At 37.7% G+C, this 21,426-nt stretch overlaps 1 pseudogene; it reads left to right on the forward strand.

Annotated features, from left to right (window-relative positions):
• Positions 1 to 7,408: 7,408 nt before the first annotated feature.
• LOC109680745 (small ribosomal subunit protein uS10-like) overlaps positions 7,409 to 21,426 on the forward strand; it is a 29,231-nt pseudogene continuing 15,213 nt past the window's right edge.

Raw genomic sequence — 21,426 nt, forward strand, 5'->3', positions numbered from 1 at the left:
TGGTGAAGAAGTTGTATTTAACATACAGTTATAAGGTAGTGTTTTTCAAGTACAGATTAATTTAAAATTAATAGTTATGAGTACAGCATTCGCAAATCACTAAGCCCTCTGTAATTAGACTATAATTTTTGTGTTTTGATTTAAACAAATGGTCCTTATTAAACTTTAAACCACATAGATAGAGACACTTAAAATCGTACACTATTTCTGTATGCTATAAGCTGTTATTAAAAATGTATACTAGTACATTTACCTGAGGAAATATTTATTTGTTTTTATGAACAATGGAAGGAGTTAGGCACCAGTGGCTCATGCCTGTAATCCTAGTTACTCAGGAGACAGAGATCAGGAAGATTGGGGTTCAAAGCCAGCCTGGGCAAATAGTTCAGGAGACCATATCTGAAAAACCTTATACAAAAAAGGACTGAGGGAATGGCTTAAGTGGTAATCTGCCTAGCAAGCTTCAGGTCCTGAGTTTAAACCCCAGTATTGACTAAAAAAAATGTTGTCTTGTTTAAAATAGTGTCTGCTGTTTAAACATTTCTAAATTTTATGTGGTCTAAATAAAAAAGTTTTCCCTTAATGGCAAACACACAGATATAAATTCTGTAATGAATGTTTTAAATGACATGAAAGGGGTGGTTTGTACATTTGTTTTGTGTATACTTTAAAAAGTCCTAAATTTTATAGCATGAAAGGAGAGCATTTCCAAGAGGAAGCATTCCATCCCACATTATCCACATGATGAAGCAGTGTTCCAAGCTGTGGGCAGGGAGAGCTAAGTGATTGTCAAGGAATGGTGAAGCATGCAGACACTTGCATCATGTAGACATGTTCCCAAAATAGGCCTGAAGGTAGGACAGATAAAGTGGTGTCATCTGAACGCTTGGAGGAGCTTTCAGGGGACCTCGGATAACTGTCCAAAGGATCTGTCCTCCTTTCCTTCCATTTCCAGCTAGGCCCAACAGAAGCAGGTCACTTACATGGCCTGGGAGTTACAGACCAGAGGAGCCAGCCTCCTGGGAGCAGAGCAGGGAAAAAAAGGTACAGAATCAATGGGGAGAATCACCAGCACATTGGACTGAATTCAATCAAGTTTTATGGCCTTCACCCGCATCCAGTCATGTAATAAATATATACTGCACTTCTGCAGTGTTTTCAGCACTTTTCTAAATGTTAGGCAGAAAGCAATGGAAAAACCACATCACGAGAGTGGCAGCCCACAAAGCTTACACTCTAATAAGGGGAAGTCAGACAACAGTTCCCAATAAGCACAGATTGGGATGATTAATCCTGGTTGAAAATGTAACTGAATTGAAGGATGCCTAGAAAATGGTAGCACCCATCTGGTATGTCTGTGAAGGTGTTTCCATAGACAGGTATGTGAACAAACCGAGGGCAAAACCAGCCCTGAATGTGTGCAAAATTGGCCAATAGGAGGGAGGCATGGATAGAACAAAGAGTAGAAATGGGGAAACTCACCTGTGGGCACAAGCTCAAGTTATCTTAAAGGGTTATGTGTGTCCCTGCCGCCATTTCCTGTGGACCTCAGACTCCAGCTTCTTCAGCTTTGAAAATGAACTCACCAGAGATTGTCCAGGGAGCTTCCAGTCCTTTAGGCTTGGACTGGGGCTGCATCTTTTGGCCCTCTATTTCTGAGGCTTCCAGCTTCATGACTGGGCAGCTACTGGTTTCCCAGTCTCTTCCATCTGCAGACAACCATTGTGGGACTCTCCAGCCTCTGGTCACATTAGGCAATTTAATAAATCCCCTCTTATAATTGTATATACATTCTATTGGTCCTGTTTCTGTAGAGAACTCTGAGTGATACACAGATAGCAAAACATGCTCTGTAGACAGTTACAATAGGGTGGCCAGACAATGAGGATATAACAAGAGGAATCAGGTAAGCTGACCTCTGAAGGTAAAGAACCCTGGGAATATAAGGCAGAATATTTGGGCAATATGAACAGATAGTTTGAAGGTCATGGGGGGAAATGGAGTAAGACAGTGGGTGGGGAGGTGAGTGGGCAGTGGGTGGGCAGGATCTCTGTAGATTCTGTAGTGCACTGTGAAAACACCAGGCAGTGTTTTTATTTTTGGGGATGGTATGAGAGATATGTCTGCACAGATTTTATTGGGTTGGAAAGAATGGAATTGAAGGGGCCAGGATCCTGGTGAGGGTCTACCTGAGAGTACAAGAGCTGGGTAAGGAACTGGAAAGGAAAAGACATATAGCGGCTGTGTTTGCAAAGTTGCAGGGGGCAGACAGGAATAAAGAATGATTCTTTTTCTTCCTTTTTTTTTCTTTGCAGTACTGGGCTTTGAACTCAAGCTTATGCCTTGAGCCACTTTATCAGTCCTCTTTTGTATTGGGTTTTTTTGAGATAGGTCCTCACCAGCTATTTGCCTAGGCTGGCTTTAAACTGTGATCCTCCTGATCGCTGCCTCCTGAGTAGCTATGATTACAGGCCTGAGTCACCAGCACTCAGCTGTTTTTGTTTTTATTTGGAAGGGCTGGGGCTGGAGCCCTGGGCCTTGCACATGCTAGGCATGAACCTACCATTGCTCTACACACCTGCCCTTTTATTGAAATCTTAATCTGCATTTCATCAATGGCTAATGGTGTTAAACATATTTTCAGGTGCATACTCCTATCTGTGAATCTTCTTCAGGGAAAAAAACCCTCATAACTTTTGCTTGTGTTCTAATTAGAGTGCTTTTTTTACTCTTGAGTTTTGAGAGGACTTTATACATCCATGTAGTAGTTCTTTACTGATTATATGACTTGCATATATGTTCTCCCTCTCCTACCATACAGTCTTGGTTTTAAGTTATGACAAAATCCAATTGCATTGATTTATCTCTATATGGATTTTTGGTTTTGGTATCAAGTCTTAAGCCCTCTAAGGCTGGGAAGTAGCTCAGTCTTAGACCAGTTGCTTGTTTAGCATGTGCAATGTCTTTGGTTTGATCTGCAACACAGAAAAACAAAAACTGTATCTAGCTAACCCCAGATTATGAACACATTTTCTTAATGGTGAAAGAAGACTTTTCAGAAATTTTTATTTGTTTCTTTTGGATTTTGTTTGTTTCTTTTGTTTTGCAGTACTAGGATTAAACTTAGTACTTGGTCTGGGTAGAAAGGTAGTAGGGCTACAGTGAGTGACATATAGAAGGATGAGGCACCAGTAGGTTCCTTTGTCTTTATCTTATGTGGTCACGTGTTCAACATACCTATGTAACAGGGGCTTATAAGCTGGTTTTGCTGAGGAGCACTGACTCCTATCTGTGTGGGGCCCATGAATTAACTAAAGGCAGAAATAATTAGATGATCCCAAAGCCTCTCTTCTATAAAAATGGGAGGAATAAATTGACAGTGGTGAAAATGTAACTGGACTCTAAAAGGGAAAAAAATTTTTTTGGTAGCACTGGGATCTCAGACATGCTAGACAGAGTTTCTAACACTTAAGACACTTCACCAGCCCTGTTTTATGTTGAGTTCCTTTGAGAACTATTTACCTGGGATGCCTTCAATCCTGGACCCCTGATCTCTGCCTCCTGAGTACCTAGGATTAAGACATGAGCCACTGTTGCCCAGTTCAAGGGAAAGTCAGAACTTTGAGACAGAACATTTAGAGGGTGACTCTCCCTATCCTCCTCTTTGTCTGACGAATAATGAACCTCCTTTCCTTTTCGTTGAAACCCTGGCCACCTTATTTTTGAATTGGCATTGAGGCCAGGGAACCAGCTTACTGGCAACACATCCATTTATTCACTACATTCATCCCTATCTACATACTTCTGTACATGGGTGCTCAATCTCTGATTCCCCAATTGGCCCTTTTACCTCCACCTAGATTCTCTGGCTACCACTTCCAGCAGGCAATACGCATTCTATAAACTTCCAGTCCTGTACAGTTCAACAAGGCAAAGGTACTTTTTAAAATAAATAAAATATAACTACTGTCACCTTCTTGTGGGCCACAAAAGGGTACTATTCCTCCACTGTAGTCTCTGGTTTCCTACAGAATCCCAGCTGGGAATACAAACTGGAATTATCTGACTTCAGTCTGAGAAAAGGAAAGGAAAACAAGTGCCCAGATTGTCTAAACTAAGTTAATCTGATTTTTATGGCAGTGTTCTCACCTTCAGCTCACACTTTCTCCCTTAGAGCTCTGGTTCTGGGGCTATCTTCAGTGAAGTGACCTCAAAATTAGCCCCACTACACAGTACACTTTTACCCTTTTGTGTCAAGCCCCAAGAAAAGGAGACAAAGAGAAGTTAGTGGCATCCCTCTTTGTGGCCTACTGCTGGGAAGAGTGTCTTCTCTTATTTGAAGATGCTGGCTCAATATCAGTAACTCTAACAGGAGCTGCTTTTCCTAAAGATCAGTCCTGCACAGAAAGGCCTCACCCCTCTAAGTGTGGTCTCCAAATTTCCAGAATATTTGCAGAAGCAGGTCTGCTGTCAGCACATACAACTAGGCAAGGGCCATTTCTCATGTACTGTTCCTGATGACGACCCACACAGCCAATTCTCATTTTCCCATTTCTCTCTCTCTCTCTCTCTCTCTCTCTTTCTCTACCTCCCTCCTTCTCTTTCTCACTATTCTCAATTTCTAAGTATTATACCCTTGTGATCAAATACTCCTGCAATCCATAAGAATACAGAGGAAAACACCAGAGCCCTCTCAACCCCATCCATCTCTCACCAGAGGTAATCACAGTTAACAAGTATATTTGCTTCTGGTTTTTGTCCATACATCTATATCTCTATATCTGTAAGTATGTGTACATATAAGTTCTCTTTTCTTTATTTAAGTTGATTTGTATTGTATGCATTGCTCCTATTCTTGCTCTTTTACTAACTGGAGGTGGAGGTCTTTCCAGGCCAGAACAGAGAAACCTACCTCATTCACTCTATGAAGTGCAGTGCATCTGACTTAATTTATGTAAGGATTTTTGTGTAAATGGATACTCAGGTTGGTAATACCCACCATAATGATGCTTGAGTTATGTGTCAACTTGGCTAAATTATGTTCTCCTTTTTTTTTAATCTAAACTGGTGTTTACAAAGGAATAGATGTTGCTGGTAAGATATTTGTTAGAACTGATGAACACTCAGTGACTGCTAAAAAGATAACCTGGTGTCTCATCCTGGAAGTAACCCAAATACAACACAAATGTGGCAACACAGGTCAGGGCCTTGGAAGGAACCTAGTTAGGAAACTGATGAAAAGACATCAAGGGAAGAGGTAAGTGTACCCACCTCATGGAATGGGTAAAAAGCATAAAAGTATTTGTATCCCATACAAATGTCCACCAAAGTGTGTCCATCACAATATAAAGGATTTTAACAATCAAGTAGATAAGATGATCATTTATGAGAGTACCAGTCTTTTTTACCAAGACCATAGGCTCATGAACAAAGTGGCCATGGTGGCAGGGATAGCTCAGCAGCATGGACTTTCACTCACCAAGGTCAGCATGCCTATAGTCACTGTTGGTGGGTGTCCAAATTGACAGGATGAGAGACCAGAATTGAACCCTTGAGAAAGCACCATTCCTTAGGCTGATCTGACAGCCACTTGGTGGCAGGTTGAAAATGAAGGGGCAGTGATTAGTTCTTACTGAAATAGACACTTCCTCTGCATACAAATTTGCCTTCCCTACAGACGCTGCTTCTGCCCAATCTATCATCCGTGGACTTACACAGTGCCTGATCTATCCTCTTGGCATAGCTTTGGGTTGCGGAACTCCCTTCCCTGCTAATGAATGTAGCAATGGCCCGTGCTCATGGATTCACCATCTTACATACTCCTCACCATCTCTTTTTTTGAACTAGTTTTTATTTTTTTACTGTCATCTTATTTATTTGTTTTAATTTTATTTCATCATTTTAAAATTTACTTACATGGGTAAACTTTATTTGTGCCACCCCCCCACACCCCACTCCTCACCATCTTCAATACTGGAATGGTCTTTTGAAAATTTAGAGAGATCTGGGCACCAGTGACTCATGCCTGTAATCCTAGCTACTCAGGAGGCAGAGATCAGGAGGTTCGCATTTCAAAGCATGCCTAGACTCAAGGGAGTGAAATGGAAACTCTACCACTTACTATTACCCTTGGTGATCCATGGGCAAAATGTATGCTTCTTATTCCCTTAGCCTTGTGCTCTGCTGGTCTAGAGGTCTTACAATTTTTTATTTGTTTGTTTTAATGCTGTTTTGCTTTTTTGGCCATATTTGAGATTAAACTTCAGATCTCTACAACTTGAGCCAGGTTCTGGGTTCCTTTTTGTTTTCATTTGTTTCTCAGAAAAGGTCTCATGTTTTTGCTCATGCCAGCTGTGCTCTTTTTCCTCCTGAGTAGCTGGGACCACAGACATGTGCCACCCACATCCAACTTGTTTTTGAACTGGAGTTTGGGCTTCTTGCTTGCTAGGCAGGTGCTCTACCTCCAGCCTTTTTGCTCTGGTTATTTTTGAGATATGGTCATACATTTTTCCTCAGGCCATCCAGAACCAACATAATTCTCTTTGAAGGTTCCTGCCACCCCTGGGGTGACAGGCACATGCTACCATTTATTGAGGAAAGTACCTGCAAACTTTTTTGTCCAGGCTGGTCTGGAACTGCAATTCTCCTAATCTCAATCTCTCAAGTAGATAGGATTACAGGTGTAAGTCACTAGCACCTGGCTTCCAGCTTGTTATTGAGACAAATTCTCACTAACTATTGCCCAGGCTGACCTCAAATCACAATCCTCCTATTTCCACCTCCTGAAGCTGCCCCTAAATGTCTTACTTTATGAGTTTTGGTGCTACTGGAGGTTGAATTCAGATCTTTCAATTCCTTGGCAGGTATTCTACTATGTGAGACAAACCAGTTCTATTTCTTTGGTAAGGTATTTGTTAGTTTGTTTGTTTGTTTTTATTTTTGATTTGTGGTACCAGAATTTGAACCTGATTGGTGCTGTGGCACTTTCTAGGCAGATGTTCTATGACTTGAGCCAAGCCTCCAGCTTAAACTTATGCAGTACACCTTGAGCCAATCCACCAACCCTTTTTTGTGACGGCTTTTTTCAAAATTGCATCTCAAGAACTATTTGCCTGGGCTGGCTTTGAACTGTCACTCTCCTGACCTCTGCCTTCTGAGTAGCTACGATTATAGGTGTGAGCCACTGGTACCAGGCTCCAGCCTTCTTTAGTTAGTAGTTGAGATAGGTTCCCACTTTTTCCTTTTTGCCTAGGTCAGCCTGGACCTCTATCCTCCTATTTGTGTTTGCCTATGTAGGTGGAAAGTACAGATGCATGCCACTGTGCACAGCCATTGGTTGAAATGGGGTCTTAGCGAATTTACTTCCTAGGAGCTACACTACTTCTTTTAGGAAAGTCATGGCTCAATCATGACAGTAGCAGAGAGGCTAAGGTTCAGGGTTCAGACCGTTATAAAGTATGAAAGTATGAAGTATGGCAGGCTGCAGATCTCTGCGAGGTATGTGGGTGATGCTGGCATGCCAGAGACATAGTGGCTGGTAAAGAAAGAAAAAATGAAAGGTGGGGGAAAGGGTAGAAAAAGACTGAAAGAGAAGTACAAGAGGAACACTTAAAAGCAAACCGAATTTCAGTTATTCATGAACGTTTGTCAGCATTATGTAACAGGCTCTGGTACATTCTGGAGATATGAAGATCAAGGTGGACAATGACCTTCGCAGTACATACCTGTCTCATACCTGTAATCCTAGCTACCTGGGGGTTAGTGGAGTGGCTCGAGCATTAGAATACCTGCCTATCAAGCATGAGGCCATGAGTTCGAACCTCAGCACCATCAGAAAACAAACAAACAAACAAACAAAAACAAACTCAGACATAACTACTTGGGAGGCAGAGATCAGGAGGACCATAACTTGAGCCCAGCCTAGGCAAATAGTTCTTGAGACCTCCTCCATCTACAAAATAACCAGAGCAAATAGACTAGAGGTGTGGCTCAAGTAGTAAAGCACCTGCTTTGCAAGTGCAAAGCCCTAAATTAAAATCCCAATAATGCCAAGAATAAACAAACAGAAAAGACAACTAATTTTATTTCTATAATAACAAGTGCTCCAAAAAATGATGCATACAGCATACTGATATCCAAAGTCAGGAGGTCAGGGCTCTCAAGTGGGGCTGGGACATTTGATGAACCAATAACAGATATGCTCTGTCTATGCAAGGACTCTGAGGCTTCTGCTCTTTCTGGTGAACTTGAGTGTTGTATAAGAAGACCCATCTGTGTTCCCAGGTCATTCTGTCCAGACCTTGAGAGGAGCATGTAAGAGATGGGCACAGCCTGGTTGCCTCCAGCCTCAACCAGGAGCTTTGGATAGCTTTGACCAGCTGTTGGGAGGTCAGTGTGAGACTGTGGTTAGAGACAATGGCTAGCAAAAAAGCCAAAGAAATCTGGACAGTCACAGTTGTGTGAGATTCATCTCTGGAGCAATCAAATAGAAATAGAGCTGGATGAATGTTTGGTTGTCCTAGATGTTTTTCTGGGGGTCTTGGACCAGCCTAGTTCTCTCCCACTTCTCATTTGTAGTTGTCAAAATATAGCCCTGAAATCTTCTGGGAATGTAATATCCTGAAATAGGGAGGGACTGGCCTAAAACCCAGGCTTTGATCTAGTCCCTCTAGAGGAGATACCCTTGGATGCTTTGGCTCAGTGTGTCACTCCCAGAGGAGTGGGGTTGGGTATAAAACCAATCCCACTTCTGCTTTCCAGATTCCCTCAGCTTGCAAGCAGGTTGACAGTGAACAGCTGAGACTCCATCTGTCCTGGGCATTTTTCTGAGCTTTGAGAGCCTGTGACATGATGAATTCTAGGATTCTGATATTATAAGGCTACAGAATGCAAGTAGTTTACTGTCTGAAAAAATAAGAGAGGTTCCCAAACTTTCCTGGTTTGTGGTGTCTCTACTGTCTCAGCACACATAAACCAAAAGATGTTGAGAAGTTAGGTGCAACCAGGAGCAGATGGCCCACACCTATACACCTAGGTTTTTGAGAGACTAAGATGGAGAAGCCAGGGATTTGAGATCAGCCCCAATAAACAGTTTGAGAGACCTCATCTCCAAAATAACCAGAGCAAAATGGACTGGAGGTGTGGCTCAATTGGCAAGCCCTGAGTTCAAACCCCTAATATGTGCAAGGCCCTGAGTTCCATATCCACCACCACAAGGAAAATCCACCCAACCAAATATCCCCCCAAAGGAAACCTGACACTTTTCTAAACTTATAAAAATATTTTGCATTTTCCTAATGTGATAACCAATGGCAGAACTGGGTGATGAATAAAGGAGTGCCACTCACTGTAATTTCCCTTCAACTTTTTATGCATGCTTAAATTTTTCATGATAAAATATTGGAATTTTAATTGAACTCTGTATATTAGATCTGCATTGTGCTGTGTTAATGATATCTAAGACAGAGTGAGACAGAGAGAAAACTTGGACCTAGTTAGAGGGTGGGTAAAAAAGTAGTGAAAGGAAAATCATCCTGTGCCTGGATTTTTGGAGTAAGACTAATGTTGGTAACAGCAACTGTGGAGGATGGTGCTGACTTCTTCAACAAGGCCCTAGGATGGCCTCCCTCTCCTTGCCCTGAAAAGCTGAGTCCCAAAACCCACCAGCATCCCACACTGACAACGCTACAGTGCAAGCAGAGGACTTGAAATAAGGACTCACCTGACTTCAGCCTCTGCATCCCCTAAGGTACCCCCCCCCACCCTCTCAGTGTAGCACCAATCCCATGTGCTCTGCTCTGTGCCCACCCACCTCTCTCACCCTGCTCTGTTTTAAGAAAATTGGCTGTTTGATCCTTATAAAAATGACTGGCTAATATATCCCAAATCTCACCAAATGGAAAAGAGAAACATTTTATATAAATGACATATTTTGTTTAGTGACAAGCTAAATCACTGTTTTTGTGTATCAACAAGATGTCTGCCTCCACTTGTAAATTTCAAAGTTCACTTATTCCCTAACACTGAGGTACATTTTTTAAATTCTAGGCACAGACTATTTTTCCTCTCTGGATTTTTGGATTTTTATACATATATCAAGTATAATTCTGGACAAACATCCCAGTAGAAGTACTTCTGTGACTGCACTGTTTTTAGGTTTTCATTTAGACTTAGCTTCAGTGTTGCAACAAATAGCCCCAAATATCAGACAATCACAACACTAAGTATTTGCTTGTGTTACTGGAGGAACGTGGGTGCTAGAGTAGTGGACTATGCATAGCTAGGCTGACTTCTGCTAAGGTCAAAATAATCTTATTCTGATCTAATGTCAAAGATAAGAAGGGGAAATATAAGAATATGTCTGGGGGGTGGGTACCAGTGGTAAGGAGGAGGATATTAGGAAAGGGGGTCAGAGGGTGAATATGGTGGGAATATTCTGTACACATGTATGTAAAAAGAAAAATGATACCTGTTGAAACTGTTCCAAGAATGGGAATGGGGGGGATAAAGGAGGAAGATGGAGTGGGTTAATTAAACTATGAAATTTTGTAAGAAATTTTGTTAATGTCACAATGGATGCCTAGTACATTAATAACAAAAAAAAGTATTAAAAAAAGAATATCTCACACATTTATATGATTAGAAGATTTGCTGAAAATATGCAATGCATGCAGGATGGTAGTTAGACCCAAATTTTACCTAATCACTAATGATAGCATGATCCGAGTCCATATATGGGTTTTATATTCATTAAAAAACTAAGCAGCACCACAAGAAAATCCTTCAGAATCCTAATAACAATGTAGGATGGAGGAAGTTAATTGTGGAAATGAATATGGAAAAGGAAAATTTACTAATGTCATCAGACTAACATATCATTAGTCAATTAATATTCACTTGCTCTCTCTTGTCTTTTTTTTTCTGTATTCTGATTTAAATTACTTACTAGTTCCAGCCTATGTTAACTTTCAGGTACTATTTACAAATTAAATATTATTATTTCTGCAATTTTTATTTGCCACAGACAATCAAGTCCTCAAAGACCTTAAGTGAGTTCTAAAATACTATGCATGTAACTTGAGAGTGTGAATTCAGGGACTTCTTTATGGTTTGGTTCAACTGAATAATTTGTTAGACATATTCAAGCTAGTTTATGAATATTTTGTTTTACTAAATAGTTGCATTGAAGAGCTAGCATTCTTTGGATAATCTCACAATTTAATACAAAATTTAAAATCAGCAAAAAAGGACTTGAGTAGTATAAATAGACTTTCCACTTAATATTGAAAGATAATCTGATGGAACAGTGTTACTTCTCAGTATCTTCTGTCTAGTGCCATCAAAACTTCCCCCAAGATGCATCTAGTCACATGTAATCAGCTTCAAATTCACAACCTCAGAGTTTTGTCTTGTCTTTTTAATATACATCAGAATATCTCAGGACATACATCCTCTCCTACTGCTTCACCTAATTATCTGGGCAAAAAATCTTGATGTTCTAGATGGACTATTTCATAATGATTTTGTAAATAAGAGCCTTCCTTGATTGGAGGAAGCCAAACAACAAAATGAAACAAAACAAAACAACAAATAAGCAGTACCAAACTTAAGGAATATTCTTTACAAACACAACAAGGATTTATGCTTGTGACTGAATACTGTTGAAGAAATTATTTGCCTTTGTGTTCAGAATCTTACTCATAAAGATCTTAATATTTGTGTAAGGCTGGCTGTTTCAGAAAGGGATAAAGGACTAAATATCCACTGAATTTTATACTATGTAGCTTGTGATTCGTTAATAAAATGTACTTTTAAAAGTCTGTAAGAATTCACCAAGCTTCAAAGTTACCAGGATCATTAACTATTCATGGAAAAACAGCACTTGACCTCACTTTGTGTATGTCATTTTTGTTTCATTTTCTTTTATCACATAAATGTCAATTTAAAATTAAGATGTTATATTAAATAAATATTTATACTGATTCTTAGAGGTCTTAGTAACACAAAATTTGGAAAATTTGTTGCTTTCACTTCTGCACTCTGACACATTATTGCATGTTAATGCAACCACCACAATATGGAAGCTGTGATTTTGGTTTTCATGATATTTAGAGTTTGCTCATCTATTGCATGTTGCCTAAACATAATCTACCATTAGGTCATTCAGCACATTTCCTCATGTGTAAGCAAATCAGTTTGAAAAATGTTAGTGACAGAATCAAGATAACATTAACAGAAAGTGCTTAACAAAGAAATGAATGCTTACTCTTCATGGTAGCAGTGCATCAAGACTCTTAATGATGGTGTCTTTAAACTGTGAGATCTTTTAAAACAAGGCCAGTGTGATTTTGTTTGCTAACGATTATATTCATATATACTGATACATTACCTTCTAATAAGACACTTTATAAGTTGTACATATGATTTAATAACCTCTAGCAACTCTCCTATTAATAAATTTAAGGCTACAGAAACACATGTACATATACGTATGTATATACACAATACATATATATATCTATATGCAAACATATGCAAGTTTGTAGCACATTGATTAGCTCTTCAACATATCATCAACATTGAATTTATTATTTTGTAATATCAAGAAAATAAAAATAATTTTGAACAATTGAATACAAACTGAAAGGCTTAAGCTTTTTTGGAATAAAGGAGAGGTATTTCTTAAATATAATTTTAGAAATGTTATTTGCATTAATTATGGGAGCCCAGACAGCATTGTAATGATTGAGGACATTTAACTCATATAATTTATGTGGAAATGCAGATTTTTTTCTATAAATGATACATACTTCATGTTGTATATTATTTAAATATATGACATATATATCATTAAATATTAATATAACAATATATGCCATATTGGTTTAATATAATAACAACACATTAACATGTTAAATATTTGTATATTGTTTACTATAAATTATTATACATTTAAGATTAATGTATTTAGCTAAATTCATCTTCTGGTTTCATGGTGTCCTTCCATTTTTACTTTCTTCTTCAAAATTTGCCTCCTGGGTTTAAGTCATGACAACTAGAGGTGTCTCTAACTCATGCTCATGTGATTCCCTAATCTCTGCAATTTTTTTTATGATCAATTGCCATATTTGTCTAGTGATGCACAGTTGTGGGGTAAGTGCTGCTAGTCATTGTCGGTTTCTGTTTTTATGGAGCTCTGCTATGACCAATGTCACCAATTACATTGAATAATTTCTGGCTCCATCCACTAAGCTGACATTAAATCATCCTAGGTATTGTGATACCCAGTACAGCTAACATACTCATCACTATCACTAATAGTCTTGATACTCTACTTGTATCACCATAGGAGTGCAACTTTGGCCCAATTATTTCTGTTGAATTACAAACTGATTGGGTTACTCCCTTCACTCTGCTATCACCAGTCTTGTACCATCTACTTGCTTATTGATAGCAAATTTTCTGCCACTTAGAAAAATTATTTTTAATGACACACATTAGTTGTAACATCCTTTGTTGGTACAGTAAGATGATTTGATACATGTACACAGTATGTTGTGATCAAATCAGGATCATTAGCATTTACTACTCTTCAAACATTTATCATTACTATTTGTTTGAAAACTTGTATATTTTCTTCCAATGATTTTGAAATATATTATAAATTGTTATAGACTATATTAATTTTACTGTTTTGAAACATTAGAACTAATTCCCCCTACCTGACCATATTTTTGTACTCATTATCTAACTTCTCTCTATCACCTCATCCTGCCTTTCCTAGTCTATAGTAGACACTGTTCTACTCTTTTTTTCCATGAGTTTGACTTTTTTGTAGTACTGGTGATTTAACTTAGGGTCTCACACTTAGTAAGCAAACACTTTACCACTACAGCACTCCCCTACCACATATGAGTTTAACACTTTAAGTTTAAGCTGCTGTATTAGTGAAAACATTCACTATTCATTTTCTGTGCCAGGTGTGGGTCATATAATATGATTTCCTATAGTTCTATTCACACTGCCAATAGTAATAAGATTTAATTTTTCTTATGGTTGAAAGTTTTATATGTATATATATATATATATATATATATATATATATATATATATATATTACATATATATGTGATATATATGTATGTGTAATATATATATCTATAGACATATATATCACATTTTCCTAATGATCTTATCCATTGATAGACACATTGGTTGATCCCTTATATTGGATTTTTTTAACAGTGTTCCAATAACCATGATAGTGAATATATTACTTTAAAATAGTGAATTTCATTTGTATTGCTGAATTTTAAGGTAGTTCTAGTGATAGATTTTTGAGAAAACCACACGCTTTTTTCTAAAGTGGTTGTATTAATTTATATTCTGGTAAATAGTGCATGTTAATTTACCTTCCTCCACATCCTCAATAGCACTTTCTAGTTTTGCTTTTGATAATAGATATTCTAATGTGGTAAGACAATATCTCTTTGCAGTTTTAGGTTGATTTTCCCTGATGATTAAGGGTTGTTAAACATATTTTCAAATACTTACTGATCATTTGTATGCTTTTTCCTGAGATATGTCTATTTACATGATTTGCCTATTTCTAATGAAAATTTTCCTACCTTTTTTGGCTATTTGTTCGATTATATTTTCTGAATGTCAGTCCTTTGGTGGATGAATCAATTGCAAATAATTTGTCCTATTTTGTATGGTGTGTCTTAAGTGTTGTGTTCCTTACTGTGCAGATGCTTATTAAGCATAATCTTATTTGCCCCTTTTTGCTTTTGTTGCCTGTGCTTTGGGGTTTTATGTGAAATCATTACCCACATCAATGTATTGAAATGTTTCCCTTATGTTTACTTCAAGTCGTTTTATGGCTTCAGGTCTCACATTTAAGTGTTTGATCCATGTTGTGTTGATTTTTTTGTATTTAGGGAAAAGTAGAAATCTGGTTTTATTCTTTCACATACATGTATCCAGCTTTTCCATCAGAGTTTATTGAAGAGAAGGATCGTACCCAAGTGTATTTTCTTGATGCCCTTTTGAAAATTAGTATTTGTTCAGACTAATTTCTGGGTTCTTCCTAAACCTTGCTGTCAATCACTTGAGTTCTTTTCTCAGCACATAGGTTTTTAATCTTTTTTTTTCATAATAAACTTTCATATTCAGATTGATCTTTATTACTTTTTTCATTTTATTTATTTTTTCCTTTATTGTGCTGGGTGAGGGTACATTGTAGCATTTACAACAGTTCTTACAATTTATCAAATATATCATACTTGAATTTATTACTTCTTATATCTTTTGTTTGTCAAAAAGCTCTGTGGGAAGAAAATATATATGTAGCTGTATTCCAGTTGCTATTTCTATTCTTTCATGTCATCTGAACTCTCAGTTTACACCAGGTGTAAACAATTTTTATTTTTCTTGGAATAGCTCATCATGATACTTCATCTTTTGATTTCATTTTGTTCTCCCTAGCTTCTCTACTTCAATGACTGTGAATTCCATCTCTCCTTGTTGTTTCCTACAACTCGGAAGCACCAGATTTCACTATCTGCTAATGACTCAAGCTATTTCTTCACCATCTTCTATTGTTCTCCTCCACTATAGGTATGAGTTCCTGCCCTAATTTTCAATTGTTCCTTTGAAAATGGCATGTTCAGTCATACTTTAAGGGTTTTGTAGTGTATTCTCTCTAACTGGCTGACGTGTTCCCTTTCTCCTTGAATGTGTACCTCTTTTTTGTCTTCTAGGATTTTGCTTAAATGCTATCTCATTATGGCTTTTTCTCCCCACCTGCAAATAGAGTTGGAACTTAAGTACTGCTGTATATTCTTATGATGATAGTTGCATATTTTTACAACAGTCTGGTTTGATGTGTTACTCATTTTCTTTCTGTCTCTGGTCAGCCTTATTACCGTAGAAGTACTACCAGTAGAAGCAGAGATCTTTTTCATTATACTTATTCTTTTATATCTGGAGTATAAAGGGAATTTTGGTACATTTCAGCTTCCCTGTACATTTGTGTTGAATGAATTAATGAATGAAGAAACAAATGATTAGAAATGTATTTTCCATTTTAGTTGAACTATCAATGTTATTTCTACTCTTTCACTATGTCATAAATTTCTTCAGGAAAAATAACTAATGTCTTTGTAAAGTTATGGATTTAGAGTACAATTCAGGTGTTCAGGAAAAACTATTTAAGAATTACTATAGAACTAAATTTAAGTTATGTCTTTTGAATTCTCATTTCAATATGGAGTAGAACTAAATATCTGTTTCTCTCTCCCTTCAAGTTTCCATGTTGTCTTTATTTTTATTTTTTTTTTTCATTTTTCTTTTATTATTCATATGTGCATACAAGGCTTGGTTTATTTCTCCCCCCTGACCCCACCCCCTCCCTTACCACCCATTCCACCCCCTCCCGCTCCCCCCCTCAATACCCAGCAGAAACTATTTTGCCCTTATCTCTAATTTTGTTGTAGAGAGAGTATAAGCAATAATAGGAAGGAACAAGGGGTTTTGCTGGTTGAGATAAGGATAGCTATACAGGGCATTGACTCACATTGATTTCCTGTGCGTGGGTGTTACCTTCTAGGTTAATTCTTTTTAATCTAACCTTTTCTCTAGTTCCTGGTCTCCTTTTCCTATTGGCCTCAGTTGCTTTAAGGTATCTGCTTTAGTTTCTCTGCGTTAAGGGCAACAAATGCTAGCTAGTTTTTTAGGTGTCTTACCTATCCTCACCCCTCCCTTGTGTGCTCTCGCTTTTATCATGTGCTCATAGTCCAATCCCCTTGTTGTGTTTGCCCTTGATCTAATGTCCACATATGAGGGAGAACATACGATTTTTGGTCTTTTGAGCCAGGCTAACCTCACTCAGAATGATGTTCTCCAATTCCATCCATTTACCAGCGAATGATAACATTTCGTTCTTCTTCATGGCTGCATAAAATTCCATTGTGTATAGATACCACATTTTCTTAATCCATTCGTCAGTGCTGGGGCATCTTGGCTGTTTCCATAACTTGGCTATTGTGAATAGTGCCGCAATAAACATGGATGTGCAGGTGCCTCTGGAGTAACAGTCTTTTGGGTATATCCCCAAGAGTGGTATTGCTGGATCAAATGGTAGATCGATGTCCAGCTTTTTAAGTAGCCTCCAAATTTTTTTCCAGAGTGGTTGTACTAGTCTACATTCCCACCAACAGTGTAAGAGGGTTCCTTTTATCCCACATCCTCGCCAACACCTGTTGTTGGTGGTGTTGCTGATGATGGCTATTCTAACAGGGGTGAGGTGGAATCTTAGTGTGGTTTTAATTTGCATTTCCTTTATTGCTAGAGATGGTGAGCATTTTTTCATGTGTTTTCTGGCCATTTGAATTTCTTCTTTTGAGAAAGTTCTGTTTAGTTCACGTGCCCATTTCTTTATTGGTTCATTAGTTTTGGGAGAATTTCGTTTTTTAAGTTCCCTGTATATTCTGGTTATCAGTCCTTTGTCTGATGTATAGTTGGCAAATATTTTCTCCCACTCTGTGGGTGTTCTCTTCAGTTTAGAGACCATTTCTTTTGATGAACAGAAGCTTTTTAGTTTTATGAGGTCCCATTTATCTATGCTATCTCTTAGTTGCTGTGCTGCTGGGGTTTCATTGAGAAAGTTCTTACCTATACCTACTAACTCCAGAGTATTTCCTACTCTTTCTTGTATCAACTTAAGAGTTTGGGGTCTGATACTCAGATCCTTGATCCATTTTGAGTTAATCTTGGTATAGGGTGATATACATGGATCTAGTTTCAGTTTTTTGCAGACTGCTAACCAGTTTTCCCAGCAGTTTTTGTTGAAGAGGCTGCTATTTCTCCATCGTATATTTTTAGCTCCTTTGTCAAAGATAAGTTGCTTATAGTTGTGTGGCTTCATATCTGGATCCTCTATTCTGTTCCACTGGTCTTCATGTCTGTTTTTGTGCCAGTACCATGCTGTTTTTATTATTATTGCTTTGTAATATAGTTTGAAGTCAGGTATTGTGATACCTCCTGCATTGTTCTTTTGACTGAGTATTGCCTTGGCTATTCGTGGCCTCTTGTGTTTCCATATAAATTTAACAGTAGATTTTTCAATCTCTTTGATGAATGTCATTGGAATTTTGATGGGAATTGCATTAAACATGTAGATTACTTTTGGGAGTATAGACATTTTTACTATGTTGATTCTACCAATCCATGAGCATGGGAGATCTCTCCACTTTCTATAGTCTTCCTCAATCTCTTTCTTCAGAAGTGTATAGTTTTCCTTGTAGAGGTCTTTCACATCTTTTGTTAGGTTTACACCTAGGTATTTGATTTTTTTTGAGGCTATTGTAAATGGAATTGTTTTCATACATTCTTTTTCCGTTTGCTCATTGTTAGTGTATAGAAATGCTAATGATTTTTCTATGTTGATTTTATATCCTGCTACCTTGCTATAGCTATTGATGATGTCTAGAAGCTTCTGAGTAGAGTTTTTTGGGTCTTTAAGGTATAGGATCATGTCGTCTGCAAATAGGGATATTTTGACAGTTTCTTTACCTATTTGTATTCCTTTTATTCCTTCTTCTTGCCTAATTGCTCTGGCTAGGAATTCCAGTACTATGTTGAATAGGAGTGGAGATAGTGGGCATCCTTGTCTGGTTCCTGATTTTAGAGGGAATGGTTTTAATTTTTCTCCGTTAAGTATAATGCTGGCTGTAGGTTTGTCATATATAGCTTTTATAATGTTGAGGAACTTTCCTTCTATTCCTAGTTTTCTTAGAGCTTTTATCATGAAATGATGTTGGATCTTATCAAAGGCTTTTTCTGCATCTATTGAGATGATCAAGTGGTTTTTGTCTTTGCTTCTGTTAATGTGGTTTATTACGTTTATTGATTTTCGTATGTTGAACCACCCCTGCATCCCTGGGATGAAGCCTACCTGGTCGTGGTGAATAATCTTTTTGATGTGTTGCTGAATTCGATTTGCCATTATTTTGTTGAGGATTTTTGAATCAATGTTCATTAAGGAGATTGGCCTATAGTTCTCCTTTTTGGAGGTGTCTTTGCCTGGTTTTGGGATAAGTGTAATAGTGGCTTCATAAAATGTGTTTGGCAGTTTTCCTTCCCTTTCTATTTCATGGAACAGTTTAAGGAGGGTTGGTATCAGTTCTTCTTTAAAGGTCTGATAGAATTCAGCAGAGAATCCATCAGGTCCTGGACTTTTCTTTTTGGGGAGACTCTTGATTGCTGCTTCAATTTCATTTTGTGTTATAGGTCTATTCAGGTGATTAATTTCCTCTTGGTTCAGTTTTGGATGATCATATGTATCTAGAAATCTGTCCATTTCTTTTAGATTTTCAAATTTATTTGAATATAGGTTCTCAAAGTAGTCTCTGATGATTTCCTGGACTTCCATGGTGTTTGTTGTTATCTCCCCTTTTGCATTCCTGATTCTACTAATTTGGGTTTTTTCTCTCCTCATTTTAGTCAGGTTTGCCAGGGGTCTATCAATCTTGTTTATTTTTTCAAAGAACCAACTTTTTGTTTCATTAATTCTTTGTATGGTTTTTTTGGTTTCTATTTCGTTGATTTCAGCTCTTATTTTTATTATTTCTCTCCTTCTATTTGTTTTGGGATTTGCTTGTTCTTGTTTTTCTAGGAGTTTGAGATGTATCATTAGGTCATTGATTTGGGATCTTTCAATCTTTTTAATATATGCACTCATGGCTATAAACTTTCCTCTCAAGACTGCCTTAGCTGTGTCCCATAGGTTCTGGTAGGTTGTGTTTTCATTTTCATTGACTTCTAGGAACTATTTAATTTCCTCTTTTATTGCATCGATGATCCATTCTTCATTAAGTAATGAGTTATTTAGTTTCCAGCTGTTTGCATGTTTTTTGTCTTTACTTTTGTTGTTGAGTTCTACTTTTACTGCATTGTGGTCAGATAGTATGCATGGTATTATTTCTATTTTCTTATATTTGCTGAGGCTTGCTTTGTGCCCTAGGATATGATCTATTTTGGAGAAGGTTCCATGGGCTGCTGAGAAGAATGTATATTGTGTAGAGGTTGGATGAAATGTTCTGTAGACATCTACTAGGTCCACTTGATCTATTGCATATTTTAGATCTTGGATTTCTTTATTGAGTTTTTGTTTGGATGACCTATCTATTGATGATAATGGAGTGTTAAAGTCTCCCACAACCACTGTGTTGGCGTTTATATATGCTTTTAGGTCTTTCAGGGTATGTTTGATGAAATTGGGTGCGTTGACATTGGGTGCGTACAGATTGATGATTATTATTTCCTTTTGGTCTATTTCCCCTTTTATTAGTATGGAATGTCCTTCTTTATCTCGTTTGATCAATGTAGGTTTGAAGTCTACTTTGTCAGAGATAAGTATTGCTACTCCTGCTTGTTTTCGGGGGCCATTGGCTTGGTAAATCTTCTTCCAGCCTTTCATCCTAAGCATATGCTTATTTCTGTCCGTGAGATGAGTCTCCTGTAAGCAACAAATTGTTGGATCTTCTTTTTTAATCCATTTTGTCAAACGGTGTCTTTTTATGGGTGAATTAAGTCCATTAACATTAAGTGTTAGTACTGATAGGTATGTGGTGATTCCTGCCATTTAGTTATCTTAGTTGTTTGAAGGTTTGATTGTGTGTACCTAACTTGATGTTACTCTCTACTGTCTTGCTTTTTCTTATCCTGTGGTTTGGTGCTGCCTGCCTTTTCATGGTTAAGTTGGGTGTCACTTTCTGTGTGCAGGATCCCTTGCAGAATCTTTTGTAATGGTGGCTTTGTGGTCACATATTGTTTTAGTTTCTGCTTATCATGGAAGACTTTTATTGCTCCATCTATTTTGAATGATAGCTTTGCTGGGTAGAGTATCCTGGGGTTGAAGTTATTTTCATTCAGTGCCCGGAAGATCTCACCCCACGCTCTTCTTGCTTTTAATGTTTCTGTTGAGAAGTCTGCTGTGATTTTGATGGGTTTACCTTTGTATGTTACTTGTTTTTTCTCTCTTGCAGCCTTCAATATTCTTTCCTTAGTTTCTGAACTTGTTGTTTTAATGATGATATGTCGTGGGGTAGTTCTATTTTGTTCTGGTCTGTTTGGTGTCCTGGAGGCCTCTTGCATTTGTATGGGAATATCTTTCTCTAGATTTGGGAAATTTTCCGTTATTATTTTGTTGAATATATTACGCATTCCCTTCGCTTGCACCTCTTCTCCTTCTTCGATGCCCATGATTCTCAAGTTTGGTCTTTTGATGGAGCCGGTGAGTTCTTGCATTTTCTTTTCACAGGTCTTGAGTTGTTTAATTAGTAGTTCTTCAGTTTTTCCTTTAATTACCATTTCATCTTCAAGTTCTGAGATTCTGTCTTCTGTTTGTTCTATTCTGCTGGATTG

Source organism: Castor canadensis, chromosome 4 (assembly GCF_047511655.1).
Source record: "Castor canadensis chromosome 4, mCasCan1.hap1v2, whole genome shotgun sequence".
Lineage (NCBI taxonomy): Eukaryota > Metazoa > Chordata > Mammalia > Rodentia > Castoridae > Castor > Castor canadensis.